The sequence below is a fragment of the Eumetopias jubatus genome, unplaced genomic scaffold, assembly GCF_037043125.1.
Source record: "Eumetopias jubatus isolate StellerSeaLion01/CBP00866 unplaced genomic scaffold, mEumJub1_p1.0 scaffold_7, whole genome shotgun sequence".
In the NCBI taxonomy this organism is placed as follows: domain Eukaryota; kingdom Metazoa; phylum Chordata; class Mammalia; order Carnivora; family Otariidae; genus Eumetopias; species Eumetopias jubatus.
This window is the reverse complement of record NW_028274813.1, coordinates 26,735,990-26,749,521: the sequence shown is the minus strand read 5'-3', so window position 1 is coordinate 26,749,521 and position 13,532 is coordinate 26,735,990. Positions and strand designations below refer to the sequence as shown.

Below are 13,532 nucleotides of genomic sequence, written 5' to 3'. Positions count from 1 at the left end.
TGATTGCATCATTGCTTGACACAGGCCCCTGCTTGACATGAGTGACTCCATCTTGCTCTCTACGCATAGATATTTGGCCACCCATTAGTTAAATTAACTCCAGTGGTATTAAATTTCTAGCTCACTTTGTATCGTGTTGCTATAGTTTCAGGCATAGTCAAAGATATTTCCAAGGTTCCAGACAATTATAAGGGTTAACATGACAAATACGGATTTTATTCTTTTGCTTTATTTGCTAAATTCCTGACAGGGAGTCTGTCTGTAATTACCAAGTGCTCACAATCAGAGCAAAGCTAGGGACCAGAATCCAGATCTTTTCCCTTCTGTCCTCTACCCTTTCCTACATTCTTAGAAGACAATCACTTTATTATTTTTTTTAAAGATTTTTATTTATTTATTTGACAGAGGGAGACAGTGAGAGCAGGAACACAAGCAGGGGGAGTGGGAGAGGGAGAAGCAGGCTTCCCGCAGAGCAGGGAGCCCGATGTGGGACTCGATCCCAGGACCCTGGGATCACGACCTGAGCCGAAGGCAGACGCTTAACAACTGAGCCACCCAGGCGCCCAAGACAATCACTTTAAAAATGCTTTATGACTATAGGGGAAGGGAAGGAAAAATATAAAAAGATGAAAATTGAGAGGGAGGCAAACCGTAAGAGACACTGAACTCTAGGAAGCAAACTGAGGGTTGCTGGTGGGGAGGTAGGGGGAGGGATGGGGTAACTGGGTGATGGGCATTAAAGAGGGCACTTGATGTAACAAGCACTGGGTGTTGTGTGCAAGTGATGAATCACTGAATTCTACCTCTGAAACTAATAATACAGTATATGTTAATTAAATTGAATTTAAATAAAAAATTTTTAAAAATTAAAAATTTTTTTTTTAAAGTTTTGAAATAGAACTATAGCATGTTTTGATTGGGGCCAGCAGTTTGGAAACATTGCTGCTTAGGGAAATCCTCCACCCTGTAGGTCCCAAAGTCTGGGGATTCCCCAGAACCCCTTTTCTTTGCATTTATAAAGCACAAAACGTACCTTAGATCTGAGTTTCTCAACCTTAAGCACTATTGACATTTGGGGCTGGATGATTCTTTGGGGGGAGGGTGCTGTCCTGTGCATTCTGGGGTGTGTAGCAGCATCCCAGGCTTCTGCCCACGGATGCCAGCAGAGTACATACACACCCTGCACTTGTAACAGCCCAAAATGTCAGATGTTGCCCAACATCTCCTGGGGGACAAATTGCCCATGGTTAATTCTTTTACTCAGAAACAATAAGAGAGCCTATTTACCTGTACTTCTGAAATGTCTCTTTGTTATTTGAGAATCTCTTTGGCCGAGCCCCAGACAGTTGCATTCCCAGGGTTGAGAGGAGAGAATTATCTCCAGGCAAGGACCCAAGGCTGGACCTGACAGGCCCATCAATCAAGGAGGCTCTAATTGGACCCATTACCTTATCTGAGAGCAAATTCTCCTTTGAAAGATCACCCCGCACCACAGTGCCTCTGGGATAATTTGCCTTTCTTTAGGGGGATGGAATGGAGCTGGGTGCTGGAGAAGGAAGGTCAGCTGGGATCTAAGGCGCCGGCCGAATGGGTGGCCTGAGTCAGCCGAGCTGCTCCGGGCCTCGGGGATTTCCAGGGGCAACTGGGTGGACAAAACTCCCCCTGGATGATGGTCTAGACAGGGCTCACCCTTCCCCCTGCTCCTCAGGAGCTTCTGCTTCCCCTTTAGGAAGAGGAAACACCCTGGCTGTTTATTTTTGGGGCTGAGGATCTGTTGTGAATAAGCCCCAGGATCGGGCAGCAGGACAAGCCTTCTGCACGTGGGGCATTTCAGGAAACAGGCTGCGGCCCTTGCCAGAGGGCTCCATGGGGGCCGCTAGATGAATTAGGAACATGAAGGACAGGGCCCGTGATCAAATCCAGTAAATAAGAAAATGTAATTTAAAAGCAGTTTAGAGGGGCGCCCGGGTGGCTCAGTCGGTTAAGTGCCTACCTTCGGCTCAGGTCATGATCCCAGGGTCCTGGGATAGAGCCCTGCATGGGGAAAAAAAAAAAAAAAAATCTCTGCTCAGTGGGGAGTCTGCTTCTCCTTCGCCTACTGCCCCTCCCCCACCCAGCTTGTGCTCTCTCTCAAATAAATAAATAAAATCTTTTAAAAAATAAACAAATAAAAGCAGTTTAGAGTTCTTGCTAACTTTCCCAATCTTAAAAAAACAATTTACTTGTTAAAAAAATAGAATGCCACAGCCATTGACAGCCATTTATTGAAATAAGTTCCATGTGCAAAGAACTGGGCCCATATACATACTATTACATAATTTTTTCCACTCAAAAACATCTTCTCAGCACTATTTCACATTAACAATTATATATGCCCTATCACCTTTCTTTAAGCAATCTATATGCCCGACGTTGGGCTTGAACTCAGAACCCTGAGATCAAGAGTCACATGCTCTATCGACTGTATGCTCTATCACTTTTAAGAGCTAAGAAGTTTTTCTTTTTTTTTAAGATTTTATTTATTTATTCATGAAAGAGAGAGAGAGAGAGAGGCAGAGGGAGAAGCAGGCTCCCAAGGAGCAGGAAGCCCGATGCGGGACTTGATCCCAGGACCCAAGGATCATGACCTGAGCCAAAGGCAGACGCTTAACCATCTGAGCCACCCAGGTGCCCAGAAGTTTTTCTATGGTATAAATATGCCATAATTATTTTAACTAAAATCTTTACCCAAACATTTTAGTAGTTCACATTTTTGCCACTATAAAGGATGCCTACAATAAACATATTTGTACAGAAATTCTTCTGCTTTTCCCAACCGTGTTCTCTAAAACTTTTCATTCATTTTCTTTCTTCTTTTTTTCCACCTTCCTTGCCTCTGTCCTGCACCCTCCTCCACCGAAAGGAATGCTGATAGCTGGTATATATTTTCGTACACCTTTCTCTGTGCCCAAGCAATGATGCGCAGCCTAGGGACACATAGGAGGCTGATTTGTTCTGTCACTTGTTTATGAGTAATGGAATGCTGTCCCATATTCTTAGTGATTTGGTTTTCTGTCTTGGTGGGAAACCCTCTATGTCTAGCAGGTTCTTTTCTTCCGTAGATGTGAGCACCCATGGGGTCAGAAAATCTCAGAACTTTTTCTTTCAGGATCTTCCACTGCTACTCGGAGGCCTTGGAGAGAAGCCAGTGTGCCCTCAGACTTTGAGTTTCCCCACCTATGAAATGAGGGCATGCTACTGCTCACAGGATTACTCTGAGCAATACTCTCAAGTGACTATATACATATATATAAATAAATCTGTACTTGTTCTGTGGTAGCCAAGAAACATCGGTCCTTTATTCGTTATTTTCTATTCACCTTGCCGGGAATATCCTTCCACCTGCTCCACTTATCGGAGCCCTACCTACCCCTTAAGGCCCAGTTCCAATCCCGTTTCTTGTCTGTAATGACCTCTGACACCTCCAGCTGGAAGTCATCTCATCCTCCTCAGGACCCTTCATTTTCTGCATTACTCATTCATTTCCTTGCAGTATTCAAGCTTTAAGTTTTTAAAATCTGAATTCAAAAAGATCCTGAGGACAGGAACCGTAGCTTCTATGTCTTGCGTTACCGAGGGGTTCAGCGGTATTACCCACAATGCGCTCAAATAGTTGTCCAATCCGAGAACGAACGAAACGAACGCGTGAGTGAACGAACCCATCCTACCCTCACTCTCACACAAACGTCGCCCATGGAGCCGTTACAGGAACAGATTAGAATCCGGGCAGATTCTGAGCACTTGGAAAGAAAGGTATTTTAGAGGTTCTTTAACTATAATATTTTGCCTTCATTGGAAAGTACCGCATTGTGGTAAATACCAAAAGAGCACAAAGATAAAAAGAAGGTCACTCATAGGTTAGCTGCCCAGAGAAAATTCACCGTTAACATTTTAGTGCATATCTTTTTAGTCTTCCTATGCGTACATGAACTTCTAAAATATGACATACCCGTGTGTACATGCATGGATGTGTGTGTATGTACACCGCACAGCCACACAACTTTAAACCCTGGGACAGAGGCAAGATGGGAGGAACAACTCTAGGATGCCTGGCCCCAGGTCCTGGGTTCTCGCCTAAGGGCACATGGAGGCAAGTTCTTGGGGCTCTTTGTGCCCAGGGGGTCGTTGAGGCAGGCAGGGGAGAGCGGCAGGCCCCCGGGCGTCCTGCATCCCTGCGCCGCACAGGGGACGGAGAAGCAGGGTCTCCTTCTCTTACCACTCCCTCTCCTTCTTACCCCTCTCCAGGGAAGTTCAGTTACGCCAGGAGTTCTGGGTCTCATTCATCCCAGAAAACCTCAGCCCTGAGGCTACAATGTCCCTGTTGTCCGGGTCGCTTCCTATTGGACACACCGAAAGTACAGGAATTACCCAACAAGTGAGTGGGTGAATGGGTTCTCCCTGGGAATTTTGACACTCCCAGAGGAGGGAGGGAAATACACCCACTCCCCAGGATGGCTCCTCGGACAGACTGGGGCTAACCGGCTGAAGGGTGTTTCTGGCTGGGGCGGTGGGTAAGAACTCTCATTGTGCATTGACCCGGTGCCCACTGCAGGCCCTTTACACGCCTTCTCATTTAACTTTCAAAAGAAACCCTCAAGATGCCCATTTGATGAAAGAGGAAACTGAGGCGGGTACAGAAGCTTGTGAAATAAAACTCTGTGAGCAGAGCTGATACCACCTATGTGGTCACACTACAGTTCACTTGCCGGCACATCCTCGTCACCTCCTCCCCGGCCACTGAGGCCTCCCTCATTCTGTAAGAGTGACCTTTCTCCTCCCAGGAATCGTCCTTGACTCTTGCTGCCTCATGTCCGCATTTGGTCCTTCAGCAAGATGGATGCACGCTGACTCCAAGACGTCTCCCGAGCCTTCAGCGCCTCTCCATCCCCGCTGCTCCCACGCTGGTCTCAAACACTACCCTTCCCTCCTAAACTATTGTCATTGCCCTGCTCACTTTATCGTTTGTTTTCCACACCCTAACCAAAAGGATCCTAAATCACAGCATTCCCCTGCTTAAAAGCTTCTAATGGATTCCCAACAAACCTTCCACAAAACCCAAGCTTGTTGCCTTGGCTTATGAGGCCCTACAGGATGTGGGCAGCTTGCTCCTCAGACCTCAGCTCCAGCTACTTCCCCCGGCCTCCTCACTCGGCCACACTTCTCTCTGTTCCCCCAACAGTCAAGCCAGCCCCACCTCAGGGATATTGAAGTCGCTGTTCTTTACTTCTGGCGTGCTTTCTCCCCTCAGCTCCCCACGTTAGTTCCTTCTTGCCATTCAGGACTCCGTTAAAGGACACCTCCCCAGGGAGGTTCTCCCTAAGCACCTGTTCTAAGTAGCCACTCCATCACTTGCTACCACATTGTCCTGTCTTAAAGATCTGCATAGCACTTACCACTATGAGGTGCTTTTAAAATCCATCGTTCGTCCATTCATTTATTCATTCATTCATTCATTCATTCCCTGTGTCCTCCCACTAGACTATTCCCAATGCCAACAACGCCTGGCATATAGTGGCTGCTCAAGAAGACTTTGTGGAATAAATTTGCAAAATGAATGAATGAATGACATTTCTTTGGAATTAATTCATTCACTGTGGATTTATCATCTGCTGGAGGCCAGATGCTGAGCTGGGGGCTATGTGAAAAGCAAAGATGAATAAGACACATCAACCCTCAAGAAGTGTTTGACTTATGATGTCTGAGACATGCTTTAAAATAATCTAGAGAAAACAGAAGGGAGCGTATCTCAATAAGGCTTAGCGAATGTTGATGACTGTTAAGGCAGCATGATGGAAAAAGGGGGGTTGTTCCATTATTCTCTTGACTTTGGGATATCTTTGAAAATGTCCAAAATAAAAAGTTTCTTTTTTAAGAAATAAAAAAGCGGGGCATCTGGGGGCTCCATCTGGGGGTTAAGTGTCTGCCTTCGGCCCAGGTCATGATCCCGGAGCCCCAGAATCGAGTCCCGCATTGGGCTCCCTGCTCAATGTGGAGTCTGCTTCTCCCTCTGCTCCTCACCCGGCGCATGCTCTCTCACTTGCATGTGCTCTCTCTCTCAAATAAATAATAAATTAAATTAAATTAAATTAAATTAAATTGAAAAGCTTATGCTCAAGATGGGGAGAGGTATACACAAATGACTGGTTTGCTGCAGGCTGCTGAGAATGCCCCAAATGAGGGGGTTATGAATGCACCAGCATTTATTACACTGACTGAGCCTCTAGTGAGCTCCAGACACTGTGCTAAGTGCCTGGGTGTAATGATAACCGGGACACATACAGGCCCTACTTTCATGCAGCATATGGTCTAGCCTATAGATATAGGGACAGTAGCTTAAGAAAAGGACAAACACAGGGTGCTGGGAGAGTGTGTTATAGAGAACACTCACTTGGTCTGGGGTTCAGGAAGGAGAGGGAGGTGAAGGGCAGGCAGGGACAGCCACCCAGGCAGAGGGAACAGCTTGCACAATGGCTCAGTGGTGCAAAAGAGCACAGCCGCATCCCAGGAAGCACAGAAAACTAGCATTCTAGGGAAGACAGAGCAAGGAGGAGAGTGGAAAGAGATATGGTGAGACCAGGGAACAGGGGCCAGACCCCACAAGGACATGAAGGTCCTGTTAAACGGTGGACTGTTTATCCTCCACCACCAAAGGAGGATGTAGGAAGGTTTCTCGAAGTGGACGCCCAGTGAACTAGGTTTGAAGTCAGGGAGCACTGCGACAGGGTGGCAAGGGTAGCCCCCAGTGGCATTCCTGGTGAAGGTAACAGAGTGAACTCTGATCCGGAGGGAAAGAGTTCAAGGTATTGAGGAAATAGTGGGTGGCCTGGCATGGGAGGGGCACATGGTATGTGCAGAGGTGTAGCGGGCAATGAGCCTAGATAGGAAGATCAGAGACAAGCTCCAGACAGCATGCTAAGGAGTTTGGACTTTATTCCTCAGACAGTGGGGAGCCACTGAAGACTTTTTGACCATTGGACAGATGCGATCAGAGCTGCCCTTAGCAAGGATGGATTTAATGGGAAAAGCAGGCAGGAGATTATTATCTATGGGAGAGGCAAGGTGGGTCTGATTTGAACACTCAGCCATGTATTGAGCACATACTAGGTGCCAGGCATTGTATTGAAAGCAGAGAATGCAAAGAGGACAAAGAGACTGCCTCTGTCCTGCCCTTCAGCGCTCATAAATGGCTAAAATGACAATGAGAATCCAGTGTGATGTGACAGTGACATGACCAGGATGTTATGGAAACCCTTAAGAAAGGGGCCGCCGGACCTGCCCGAAGTGGGCGCAGGGGTCAGGAAAGGCGCTCAAAGTGATACGAAGCCTCCTTGAGCCTTTCTTGAGGGATGACTTACAGAAAAGAGTGGAGAGCAGCATTTCATTTCAGGTGGTGCCGGCACAGGTAGAAAAGCTTTCAAGTTTTATGTTTTTTTAAAGATTTTATTTATTTATTTATTTATTTATTTATTTTTAAGATTTTATTTATTTATTTGACACAGAGAGAGAGAGCACAAGCAGGGGGAGCAGCAGGCAGAGGGAGAGGGAGAAGCAGGCTCCCCCCTGAGCAGGGAGCCCGATGCGGGGCTCCATCCCAGAACCCCGGGATCATGACCTGAGCAGAAGGCAGCCAGCCACCTAACCGACTGAGCCACCCAGGTGCTTGAAAAGCTTGGAAGTTTGAGAGCGGAAGGACCGCAGGCTTGGTCTGAGGATGGGGGAGGCAGTGCTGTGTCCAGAGGGAAGGCCAGGGAGATAAGTGGGCGCCACAAGGAGGGTTTTGTGTATCAAACTAGTTTGCTTCTCATCATTAAGGTAATGGAATAGGGACGCCTGGGTAGCTCAGTCAGTTAAGCGTCTGCCTTCGGCTCAGGTCATGATCCCAGGGTCCTGGGATCGAGTCCTGCGTCGGGCTCTCCGCTCAGCGGGGAGCCTGCTTCTCCTTCTCCCTCTGCCTGCCGCTCTGCCTACTTGTGCGCTCACTCTCTCTCTAGAGATTTATTTATCTTTAGATAAATAAAATCTTAAAAAAAAAAAAAGGTAATGGAATAAATTATCCCAACCTCTTCCCTTCGTTCTCTCAGCCCTGGGGGTGGGCAGTGCTCCCTACCAATGGTTGCCACCTCCTTGGTACTTTAGCTCTTTCCTGTCTTTTCAGTGTCTTAGCTGATAACTTTAGACTTTGTAAACGATTGATCTGAAAGACTAATCTGAAATCTTAACCGAGCTCTGTTAGGATTGCCCGTGTGATTTCAGTTCCCTGGCTGGACCCTGACTGACCTAGAGGGCTTGAGGGATGTGAGGAGGAGATCTGCATTTTGGAAAGATCTCTCTAGGAACAATTATATTTTTATTTTTATTAATCTGTTTTTAAGTAATCTGTACATCCAACATGAGGCTCGAACTCACGACCCCATGATTAAGAGTCACACGCTCTACTGAGCACACCAGCCCAGTACAGGCTGGAACAATTAAAGAGAATGCAGCTGGGAGGCAAAGAGCCTGTTCAGGCAGTAGTCTCAGTACTGGGGTGGGGGGTAGGGGGGAGCCCCAAGGACAACAGCCTGGGTGCGGGCCACAGAACGGACATAGAAAGGAGAGGACCCACTCAAGAGAGACTAGGGGAATAGAATTGACAGGAGTTGGGGACCATAATGGGAGGTTTGCTTAGGCTTCTGGATTTTCATGGAGTGCCATTTACTGGGGCACAAGATATAGAAGAATTAGGTGGGTGTGGAGGGGATTGAGCCTGAGGGGCTGTGGAACCACAGGTGGAAATGTTCCAAGGGCAGCTGTATATACAGATCTGTGGTCAGAAAGGGAGTGTGAATGGGGCAGATGGATTAGGAAATCAAGCGGGAATCGTGGTGTTGGGTGAGATCACCCAGCGAGCATGTGGAGGAGGATGAGAAGAGGGCTGAGGGTGGAGCCCTCGGAGTTGCAACCCTGAGATGTGCCGAGGAAGAGAAACCGCAGAGAATCCTGAAGAGAAGCCTGGGAATCACAGAAATGGTGGAGGGAGGACCAGGCAGGGCTTTTATAAGGAGGATGGAGCCTGGGCACCTTGGACTTGTCAAGGGGGTGTGTGTTCCAGGCACGGGTATACATATACATTTTTTAAAGTAATTCCTTCCCAGCGTGCCTGGGTGGCTCAGTCGGTTAAGCGTCTGCCTTCGGCTCAGGTCATGATCCCAGGGTCCTGGGATCGAGTCCCACATCGGGCTCCCTGCTCGGCGGGGAGTCTGCTTGACTCTCTCCCTCTGCTCCTCCCCCAGCTCGTTCTCTCTCTCTCAAATAAATAAATAAAAATCTTTGAAGTTATTCCCTCCCACAAGTTCAGAATATTAAGCAGAAACCTTTTCGCATCAATCCTCGCGCCGCCCTGCGATCTGGCCCAAGCCGTCATCACTGTCCCAGTGCATCAGGAGAAGCCACCTGGCAGGAAGGAGACAGGTGGAGCAGAGAGCAGCCGGGCATTGCAGTCAATAACCAGTGATAAGGCCAGATGTGCAGCAATATCAAATAATCCAGAACCGGTTTCATCCGGGTAGCAGGTAGTGGTCAACTGTCTTCAGCCAGGAGACACGGAAGGGGTGGAGGTGTCCCAGACACCTGGGAGGGGAAGTGGGAGGGAGCACGCGTTTATGCAGTGGGCCAGGCCCTGTGCTAAGCTCTTTGCATGTTATCGCAATGAACCTCCCCAAGGTCCTGTCCCTTTCAAAGATAAGGAAGCTGTGGCTCAGAGAGGTTGAATAATGGGCCCAAGGTCACATAATAATGGGATGACCCAAGATTTAACCCAGAAGGCCAAAGCCTGTGCTGTCTCAAATGAGTCCTTGGTCTCCAACTAAATCTATTTCCCTGGTGACCTAAGAGCCAGGTTCTTTAACTTTTGGGCCTGGTACAAATCTTCCCGTAGAAGCTTGAGTCGAGTGATGGCTCAGACCCAATCAGCGGCCTGAGGTAAGGTATTCTCCATGAGTGGTTTTCTGCCGGTACTTGCTTCCAAACCAGACTTCCTGTTTCATCATTCACACCTATTGTCTCACTCACTGGGGTTCTTGCCCAATGCCTTCCTGGCCACTCCCGCTGTGGGGGTGAGGTGACTGGGGAACAGGCTCTAATGAGGTGTCCGTCAGACCTGCTCACCTTCCAGACAGACCCTAAGACCCAAACGAGCAACCGACAGCTCTGGGGGCAGGCCAATTACCATCCAATGTCTGAGACCCTAGAAGACCCCCTTTGAGCCTGGTTATGGGCCAAATGATCATACTAGCTAACGGGCATTGGGTGGCTTTCTGTATGCCAGGCTTTAGGCTCTGTGCCTTACGTGCACTTTTTCCTGTCACCCTTCAAACAATCCCATGAGGTAAGTGATTATTGTGCCCATTTTGCATGCAAGGGAACCACTCAGAGAAAGGCGTCTATGCCCAGTAAGCATCAAGAATGTCTAAAACAAAGGCACAGGGTTTGCCTGCCTTGCCCCACTCATTTCCCCTTCTGTCCCTGCCCCCAGGGTCCTTGGCTTGGATTCCCTGATCCATGAGCAGTCCCTCCTTCTTCCTCCTAAGGCCAAAGGAAATTCTGGCCAGGGTTGCAAAATGGTGGTAACAGAAATGTGTGCCTTGGGTGTACCCAGAGTCCCAGCCGGGAGCTTTTTACTCCATAATTCTTTTTACACAAAGAGAACCATAAAGCTCTGTCCCCTGTTACAGGTACTTTGTATTATTGGTGGCGCCGATAAAGAAGGCGTGCGTGTGAGGCATGTCTGTGTATGTGCTTATGTGTGTACATAAGGCAGGCTAGGAATCAGGCAAATCAACCTCATAGACCTGTCCCCTGTTTCTATGGTCATATGTGGGCTTCAGTGACAGTATTTTCTAAACCAACAGTCAGGACCCATGGAGAGGCCAGTGTAAGCGTCTTTGCAACAATGAAACCCCTACCATCCACATGAGATACAGAGGCTGTTGGCTAAGGGCTAAGCAGAGATGCTTTGGTGTGCTTTGGGGGAGGTCCTAGAGGCCCCTGGGCGAGACGAGATTTGGCTAAGAGTTGAGACCTGAGAATTTAAGTACAATCTTGCCAGGGGCCCACAGCCTGCTCAGGATTAGCATCATTACATGCAATTTCAAAGATGCCGTTATGGAGGATCTGATGATCCCAGCACATCCAGGGAAACATGATAGCCTAAAGCTAGAGGGGACCTCTGAAACAACAGATTGTTTTAGGGGTCATTATGAGATGCATTACGTTCACACAGACTGTCATGGAGAATTGAGCCAGGCCTGCTCACACATGAGGTCCAAAAGATTGCCCCTGCTTAAAATAGTCAGTGAATGGAGATGAAAGCGATTGGTTTTGCACGATGGGGATTGAACAAACATGTGTAGCTTCACTACCACTCCTCCTTACTGGCTTCCAGATCCTGGTGGGTGCCAGGCCCAGAGAGGACTGAGACTGGGCTTGCAGTGATAACGGGGATGGCACAAGTGCGGGCAAAATCATGCTACAGGGGGAGGGGGAGGGTTTTTTTTTTTAAGATTTTATTTATTTATTTGATAGAGAGAGCAAGAGCATAAGCAGGGGGAGCAGCAGAGGGAGAGGGAGAAGCAGGCTCCCCGCAGAGCCGGGAGCCCAATGCAGGATTTGATCCCAGGACCCTGGGATCATGACCTGAGCCGAAGGCAGCCGCTTAACCGACTGAGCCACCCAGGCACGGCGGGAGCTAGGGTTACAACAGTGGCGAGAGTGGAGTCCAGAGGATGATTCATTCATTCTCAGGAGGGGGCTGGTACTTGTTTTCTCCTAATTTGTCACCTAGCAAATTACCACAAACTTAGTGGCTTAAACAACAAACATTTATTACCTCATAGTTTCTGTGCGTCAGGAGTCCAGGCACTGCTTAGCTAGGTCCTCTGCTCGGGGTCTCATCAGGCTGTAATCAAGGTGTTTCTTGGGCTGCATGCCTTTCTGGAGCTTGGGTCCTCTTCCAAGCTCATGCGGTTATTGGCAGAATTTAGTTCCTTGTGCCTGTATGAATAAGTCCCCCCGCCTTTTTTTTTTTTTTTTTGCAGTTTTATACCTTTATTTGACAATCAGTGATTAGTTCTCATCCATATTAACTGTCTGTAGATTTTTGAAAGTGGTGACAGGTACACAGGTAACCAGTGTGTAGAGCTTGTCTGGTGAATCTTCATCCTCATTACGTTTTCTGGACAACCGCACACGGATATGGTATGGAACATTCCTTATTCCTTTGGCCCAGACAGCTTTGTTGAGCCTGGTGTCAATGCGCACATCTGGAGTTCCCATCTCCTTCATGGCAAATTTCCAGATCTCTTTGAGTGCCCGAGGGCACGTTTCTTGAAACCCACTCCATGGATGTGCTTGTGAATGTTGATGGTGTATTCTCTGGTCACTACCTCGTTGATGGCAGAACGGCCCTTCTTCTTCTCACCACCCTTCTTCGCAGGAGCCATTCTGCCGGGCCCTGGTTGGAAAGGCGATTAAAGTCCCTCTTGGGTGCCTGGGTGGCTCAGTTGTTAGACGTCTGCCTTCGGCTCAGGTCATGATCCCAGGGTCCTGGGATTGAGTCCCACATCGGGCTCCCCCTGCTCGGCGGGAAGCCTGCTTCTCCCTCTCACACTCTCCTTGCTTGTGTTCCCTCTCTCACTGTCAAATAAATAAATAAAATCTTAAAAAGAAAAAAAGTCCCTCTTTTCCTTCTAGCTGTCAGTGGGGATCATCCTCAGCAACCAGAGGCCACCCTCAAGTCCTTCTCACATGGCCCCTTCCATTGGCCCTCTCACAACATGGCAGCTTACTTCTTCAAGGCCAGCTGGAGAATCTCTGATTTCAGGGAGGGTCCCAACCCCTCTTTTGAAGGGCTCGCCTAATTCGGCCAGACACGCTGAGGATAATCTCCCTTTTGATTAACTCAACATCAACTGATTAGGGACCTTAATTACATCAGCAAAATCCCTTTTGCCAAAATCAAGGGGGTAATATCACATCATATCCACAGATCCTACCTACCCCACACTCAAGGGTATACAAGGCATATATGCCAGAGGGCAGGAATCTTGGGGGCTACCTTAGAATTCTGCCTACCAAGAGTAGGGGAGGGAGAAGGAAGAGGAAAATGCCAGGGTGGGCAAGCTTTACATTGAGTACTGAAGAATGGATTTAAGGACTATAGGCTCTAGCACTTCAGTGTTCCAAGGAAGGGAGGCTGTTGGGGAGGGAAGAGAGAAGAGTGGGAAGAACATTATGGAGACAGAAGACTATAAGTAAAGGTACAAGGGTATGAAGAGATCCATTCAGGGGCGCCTGGGTGGCTCAGTCGTTAAGTGTCTGCCTTCGGCTCAGGTCATGATCCTAGGGTCCTGGGGTCGAGCCCCGCATCGGGCTCCCTGCTCAGCAGGGAGTCTGCTTCTCCCTCTCCCACTCCCCCTGCTTGTGTTCCCTCTCTCACTGTCTCTCTATCCGTCAGA

At 48.3% G+C, this 13,532-nt stretch overlaps 1 pseudogene; it reads right to left on the bottom strand.

The window, feature by feature from the left end:
• Nucleotides 1-12,141: 12,141 nt before the first annotated feature.
• Nucleotides 12,142-12,524, bottom strand: LOC114208451 (large ribosomal subunit protein eL31 pseudogene; annotated as a pseudogene).
• Nucleotides 12,525-13,532: the final 1,008 nt, after the last annotated feature.